The sequence below is a fragment of the Crocuta crocuta genome, unplaced genomic scaffold (assembly GCF_008692635.1).
Source record: "Crocuta crocuta isolate KB4526 unplaced genomic scaffold, BGI_CrCroc_1.0 scaffold274, whole genome shotgun sequence".
NCBI lineage: Eukaryota > Metazoa > Chordata > Mammalia > Carnivora > Hyaenidae > Crocuta > Crocuta crocuta.
Window position 1 is genome coordinate 3,414,532 of NW_027530222.1, and position 7,086 is coordinate 3,421,617.

Consider the following 7,086-nt stretch of genomic DNA (forward strand, 5'->3'; position numbering starts at 1 on the left):
GTGTTGTCTGACTGCTGAGGCTAAGACTTCCAATACTATGTTGAATAACAGTGACAAGAGTGGCCATCCCTGTCATGTTCCTGACCTTAGGGGGAAAGCTCTCAGTTTTTCCCCATTGAGGATGATAATAGCTGTGGGTCTTTTGTATATGGCTTTTATGATCTTGAGGTATCCTTCTCTCCTTACTTTCTTGAGGGTTTTTATCAAGAAAGGATGCTGTATTTTGTCAAATGCTTTCTCTGCAGCTATAGAGGATCATGTGGTTCTTTTATTAATTTGATGTATCACACTGATTGATTCCCAGTTATTGAACCAGCCCTGCATCCCAGGTATAAATCCCACTTGATTGTGGTGAGTAAGTCTTTTAATGTATTGTTGGATCTGGTTAGCTATTATCTTGTTGAGAAATTTTGCATCCATGTTCATCTGGGAAATTGGTCTCTAGTTCTCCTTTTTAGAGAGGTCTTTGGTTTTGGAATCAAGGTAATGCTGGCCTCATAGAATGAGATTGAAAGTTTTCCTTCCGTTTCTATTTTTTGGAACAGCTTCAAAAGAATAGGTGTTAAATCTTCTTTAAATGTTTGGTAGAATTCCCCTGGAAAGCCATCTAATTTTTTGATTACTAAATCAATGTCTTTACTGGTTATGGGTCTGTTCAAATTTTCTATTTCTTTCTGTTTCAGTTTTGGTAGTTTGTATGTTTCTAGGAATTTGTCCATTTCTTCCAGATTGCCCAATTTATTGTTATATAATTGCTCTTAACATTCCCTTTCTATTGGTTGTATTTCTGCAGTGTTGGTTGTGATCTCTCCTCTTTCATTCTTTTTTTTAATGTTTTTATTTATTTCTGAGAGAGAGAGAGAGAGAGAGAGTGTGGGCAGGAGAGGGTCAGAGAGAGGGAGACAAAGAATCTGAAGCAGGCTCCAGGCTCTGAGCTAGCACAGAGCCTGACATGGGGCTTGAACCCACGACCATGAGATCATGACCTGAGCCGGAGTCAGATGCTCAACTAACTGAGCCACTCAGGCACCCCAGGTTTTTTTTTTAATGTTTATTTATTTTTGAGAGAGAGACACACAGACAAAATGTCAGTGAAGAGGGGCAGAGAGAGAGAGGGAGACACAGGATCGGAAGCAGTCTCCAGGCTCCAAGCTGTCAGCACAGAGCCCAACGTGGGGCTCGAACCCACGAACCATGAGATCATGACCTGAGCCAAAGTCGGACGCTCAACCAACTGAGCCACCCAGGCGCCCCAACCAGTTTTCTTTTCTTGACTATTAGCATGACACATGGTTCCCCATCCCCTTACTTTCAATCTGAAGATGTCTTTAGGTCTAAAATGGGTCTCTTGTAAACAGCATATAGATGGATCTTGATTNTGAACCCACGACCATGAGATCATGACCTGAGCCGGAGTCAGATGCTCAACTAACTGAGCCACTCAGGCACCCCAGGTTTTTTTTTTAATGTTTATTTATTTTTGAGAGAGAGACACACAGACAAAATGTCAGTGAAGAGGGGCAGAGAGAGAGAGGGAGACACAGGATCGGAAGCAGTCTCCAGGCTCCAAGCTGTCAGCACAGAGCCCAACGTGGGGCTCGAACCCACGAACCATGAGATCATGACCTGAGCCAAAGTCGGACGCTCAACCAACTGAGCCACCCAGGCGCCCCAACCAGTTTTCTTTTCTTGACTATTAGCATGACACATGGTTCCCCATCCCCTTACTTTCAATCTGAAGATGTCTTTAGGTCTAAAATGGGTCTCTTGTAAACAGCATATAGATGGATCTTGATTTCTTATCCATTATATTACCTTATGTCTTTTGATTGGAGCATTTTGTCCATTGACACTTAGAGTGAGTACTAAAAGATATGAATTTATTGTCATTGTGTTGCCTGTAGACTTGGAGTTGCTGGTGGTGTGCTCTGGTCCTTTCTTTGTTGCTTTTCATCTGTTTTGTTTTGTTTCATCTTTTCACCCTTCAGAGAGTCTCCCTTAAAATTTCTTGCAGGGCTGGTTTAGTAGTCACAAACTCCTTTAGTTTTTGTTTGTCTGGGAAACTCTTTTTTTTAAATGACAGCCTTCCTGGATAAAGAATTCTTGGCTGCATATTTCTCCAATTCAGCATGTTGAATATATCCTGCCACTCTTTTCTGGCCTGCAAGTTTCCATGGATAAGTCTGCTGCAAACCTGATCCATCCTCCCTTATATGTTAAGGACTTTTTCTCCTTGCTGCCTTCATAATTCTTTTCTTTTCTCTGCATTTTGTGCATTTGACTATGATATGCCTTGTTGATGGTTGGTTTTTGTTGAATCTAATGGGGGTTCTCTGTGCTTCTTGGATTTTGATATCTATGTCTTTCCTCAGTTTAGGAAAGTTTTCCATTATGATTTGTTCACATAAACTTTCTACCCCTTTTTCTCTCTCTTATCTTCTGGAACTCCTGTGATTCAGATTTTATTCCTTTTTAATGAGTTCTTGAATTCTTATATCATGCTCTTTTGACTTAGTCTCCCTCTTTTTTGTGCTTTACTATTCTCCATAATTTTGTCCTCTGTATCGCTGATCGGATGCTCTGCTACATCCATCCTTGCCTCCATGGCACCCATTCGAGATTGCATCGCAGTTATAGTGTTTTTAATTTCATCCTGGTTAGATTTTACTTCTTTTATCTCTACAGAAAGGGATTCTATGCTTTTTTCAACCCCAGCCAGTATTCTTATATTTTTAAANGTATTCTTATATTTTGATTCTAAATTCTAGTTCAGACATCTTGCTTATATCTGCATTGATTAAGTCCCTGACTGTCATTTCTTCCTGTTCTATCTTTTAGGGTAAATTCCTTTGTTTTGTCATTTGGGAGGCAGAAAAATAATTAATAAAATAAAATAATTAAAGTTAAAAAATTTAAAACAACACAAAAAAAATCACATAAAGGTTGCTAGATCCTAGGTGTCTTTTGGTCTNATCCAAGAATAAGAAAAGAAAGGGGCACCTGGTGGGGCTCAGTTGGTTAAGTGGCCGATTTCGACTCAGGTCATGATCTCATGGTTTGTGACTTTGAGCCCCACATCAGGCTCTGTGCTGACAGCTCAGAACCTGGAGGCTGCTTTCGATTCTGTGTCTCCCTCTCTCTCTGTGCCTCCACTGCTCATGCTCTGTCTCTCTCTCTCTCAAAAATAAACATTAAAATTTTTTTTAAAAAAATGAATAAGAAAAGAAAAAACAAAACAAACAGAAAAGAAACGAATAGGTGGACCAGTAAACAGAATGGAATCCGAAGAAATTATATCGTTTCCCCTAGAAGTCTAACTATGAAGCACTTTATAGTCTGCACACTAAGCAGGCAGAGAGGCTTGGGGTGGTCCTCTAGGGCCTAAGCTTGGTTAACTCAGGTGGATGGGGCCTGGGTAATGGCTCTGTTCTCCACTAGGTGGCACTACTTAGCTTACTGGGGTGGGTCACTGTGACACACTAGAACTCTATGTCCTCAGGGACCAGCAATCTAGACCCTTCCTTGGTCTCTGGCTTCCATTCGCTCCCCGCTTCTACACTGTCTGAACCCAAGCCATCAGCCTGCCAGGCGGCACCTCCCTCCGGAATTATGTCTCATACGGGGCTGTGTTTCTGCTCCCCCTGTTTATAGAGTCCTATCGGTATTGAAACCCTCTCCTTTCTCCTTTCTCCCTTTCTTATTCAGTCACTTGTGGGTGTTTCCACTCTTTCTCTTTCTCTCCAGTTTTTATGGGGGGAGTGCTTTTCCTGGACTCTCTTCCCTTTCTCTGTCCTTTCCGGGCAAAAACATCTCCCTGCCCTCCACGGCTTCCCTCTCCCCCAGGTCACCTCTCTGCACCACGTACCTGTCGAGCTCTGTGGCTCAAGTTATGCAGACTGTTCTGTTAATCCTCAGATCAGTTTTCTAGGTGTGCAAAATGGCTTGGTGCCCATCACGCTGCGTTTCAGGGATGAGAGAAGCCGAGAAACTTCCATGCTGCTCTGCCGTCTTGGCCAACAGGCCCCTTCTTTAAATTTTTTTTTAATGTTTTTATTTATTTATTTGTTTTTATTTCTAGGAGAGAGAGAGAGAGAGAGAGACAGCGTGAGTAGAGGAGGGTCAGAGAGAGGGAGACACAAACTCCGAAATAGGCTCCAGGCTCTGAGCTGGCAGTCAGCACAGAGCCTGACGCGGGGCTCGAACCCACAAACCGCGAGATCATGACCTAAGCGAAAGTCGGACGCTTAACCGACTAAGCCACCCAGGCGCCCCAACAGGCCCCTTCTTTAAAGAGGGACAGTGCTCTTTCCTAAACACCTTGGTCATGCTTAAATTGGAAATTATCGTTCCTCATTCCTAGAGGCACCCAGGAGCAGAGGCCGGGGAAGGGGGCCGCCACCTGGTGCTAGGGACCTGCACCCTCAGGCAAAAAGTAGGAGAAAGACCATTTCCAACCTCTGCTGGCTTGAGGAGCAGAGCCCTCTGTCTGGGCAGGGGCAGTGTTGTTCTCAGAAGTAGTAGCTGTAAGGCCCACAGCCTAACGTGAGATCAAATCTCAGAGAACAACAGAGCCTCAATGCACATTAGAAGAGAACCCCTACGGCCAAACATTCTGACAGCTGCTGGCATTCTCACAGCTGGAGAGCAGTGGAGCCAGGCGTGGATGGAACATGGTGTGCATTTATTGAGCACTTACTGTGTGCAATGCGTGGCTCTTAAAGGCTTCTCACATCTTTGCAGATTTAATCCCCCAAACGACTCCCACCAAATGATAGCTCTGTAAAGTCTGAACTTTGTCTAATTTGGTCACTGCTGAATTTCATGAGTGCCTGGCACATTAATTAGGTGCCTGGTAAAAATGTGGTGGATAAACAAACCATACGAGGCAGGTATGTCCTACTGTAAACCGAGGAGGAGACTTATGTGCACAGGGGGTCAATGACTTGCCCCAGGTCCGCCGGGGGGTAAAGGGCAGAGCCAAGATTTGAACCCAGGCCAGACTGCGAGTTTTTCTCCTGCTTGATTTCACTGAATATCTGACCAGTTTCTTTCCCTTACTGTCGTCTCTTTTTTGGAGTTTTCCTACCTTGGCTCTCTGTAGACGTTGGCATCACTCAGACCGAACTGCTCTGGGGCATTGAGCTCCAACCACCATTGATTTCCCAGTTTCAGGGTCTGATTTACTAGTATTTCAGCCTCTGATTTTTCACGACAACGAGGGTGTTGAAGGGAACTCGATTTCCAGGGTTGAAGCCCTTACACAAAGTGGAAATTCCTTCTGGACTGTCCAGGCATGTTCTGTGTGTTTCAGGAGGTGTGAGAAATGCATGTGATGGTGTCTGCTCATGCCCTCCCAACCTCCCTCCTCCGGAAGTCTGGGAGGGGCCACCTGTTTGAGAAGAAACTTGAAGAAGGACAAGCCAGGACTCGAGCAGCCAGCAGTGTGGCTGGGTCCCTGCCTCAGTTCAGGTCCTCTTCTGCTCTCTGCTTCTCCCCACCCTCCTCCCCTCACTATTTCCCCTCCCACCTCACCTCCGGAGGCACACTCCTTGGTTCTGGATCCTGGAGGACTCAGTCAGTTGAGCATCTGACTCTTGATTTAGGCTCAGGTCATGATCTTGCACTTATGGGATCGAGCCCCATTTGGGGCTCCGTGCTCAGCATGGAGCCTACTTAGGATTCTCTCTCTCTCTCTCTGCCCAGCTCCCCTGATCACATGTGCGTACGCGCTCTCTCTCTCTCTCTCTCTGTCTCTCTCTCTCTCTAAAAAAAAAAGAGGTGCCTGGGTTGCTCAATCAGTTGAGACTCCCATTCTTGGTTTCGGCTCAAATCATGATCTCATGGTTTGTGAGCTTGAGCCCCGCATCAGGCTCTGTGCTGACAGTGTGGAGCCTGCTTGGAATTCTCTCTCTTTTTGAGGAACCTCCATACTGTTGTCCATAAGGGTTACACAAATTTACATTCCCACCAACAGTGCACACAGGTTCCCTTTTCTCCACATCCTCGCCAACCCTTGTTATTTCTTGTCTTTTTGATACTACTCGTTCTGACAGCTGTGAGGTGCTATCTCATTGTGGTTTTGCTTTGCATTTCCCTGACGAGGAGTGATGTCGAGCATCTTTCCACTTACCTGTTGGCCATCTGTACATTTTCTTTGAAAAAATGTGTATTCAGATCCTCTCCTCATTTAAAAATCAGATCATTAGGACTTCTCACTCTCCATTGGGTTAGCTGTATGAGTTCCCTATATAGTTTGGATATTATTCTCTTATCAGGTATATGATTTGCACATATTATCTCCCATTCTGTAGGTCGCCTATTCATTTTGTTGATTATTTCTTCCGTTGTGCAGAACTACTTGGGTTCTTGGAGCCTGTGTTTCCAGTCTGACTGCCCTGAGATAACACTCCTGTGGGAAAATCCTTCATACCCTGTGTTTCTACCTCAGCACTTGCAACTGAAAGCAGGTGGAATGCGGTCAACAGGCTTACCTCCGGGCGTGAGGGTAACGGGAGGAATTACCATCATCACCACCTCCATCATCACGATCTTCGTGGCCAGTGCTGCGAGCTGGCCCCTCCAGCTGCCCCACCGCATCTAGTCCACACAGTGTCCTGCTGTGACGTAGGTACCGTTCTTATCCTCATTTTGCGGATGAGCAAACAAATCTCCCAGCACGAGGCAGCCCAGCTACAGAAGCTAGTGCCTCCCTGGCAGGGTTACTGTTAGCAGCCACAGGTGGAAATGGTACTGAAGGTCCCGTGTGTTCTGCCCCAAGTGGGAAATGTGAACCTGGCCTCTATCAGCATGGCCCTTGGGGCTCCCCACATGTCAGATTCCAGGTCAAAGTGCCTCCCGCATCCTTCTTCTCCGGTCTGAGACAGGCCTCTCTGTGAGGGAGAACAAATCTCCCTTTGTAGAGATCCCATCCCTCCCCCCACTTTAAGGTGTGGTCTCATCCTAAGGGTCAGATGTGACAGGTGTAGCAGCCCCCCGTTACTGCTCTCAAGGTTTGGGTTGGGGGCTTAAGTAGGTACTGGGAAGGGACATTCCCGCCCAGCTCTGAGGCCCTCACCCGGCCTGGGA

At 45.7% G+C, this 7,086-nt stretch overlaps 1 non-coding gene across 1 annotated transcript; it reads right to left on the minus strand.

Annotated features, from left to right (window-relative positions):
* Positions 1 to 944: 944 nt before the first annotated feature.
* On the minus strand, positions 945 to 1,028 carry TRNAR-CCG (transfer RNA arginine (anticodon CCG)). The gene has a single exon. It is a non-coding gene; the product is annotated as a tRNA-Arg (tRNA).
* Positions 1,029 to 7,086: the final 6,058 nt, after the last annotated feature.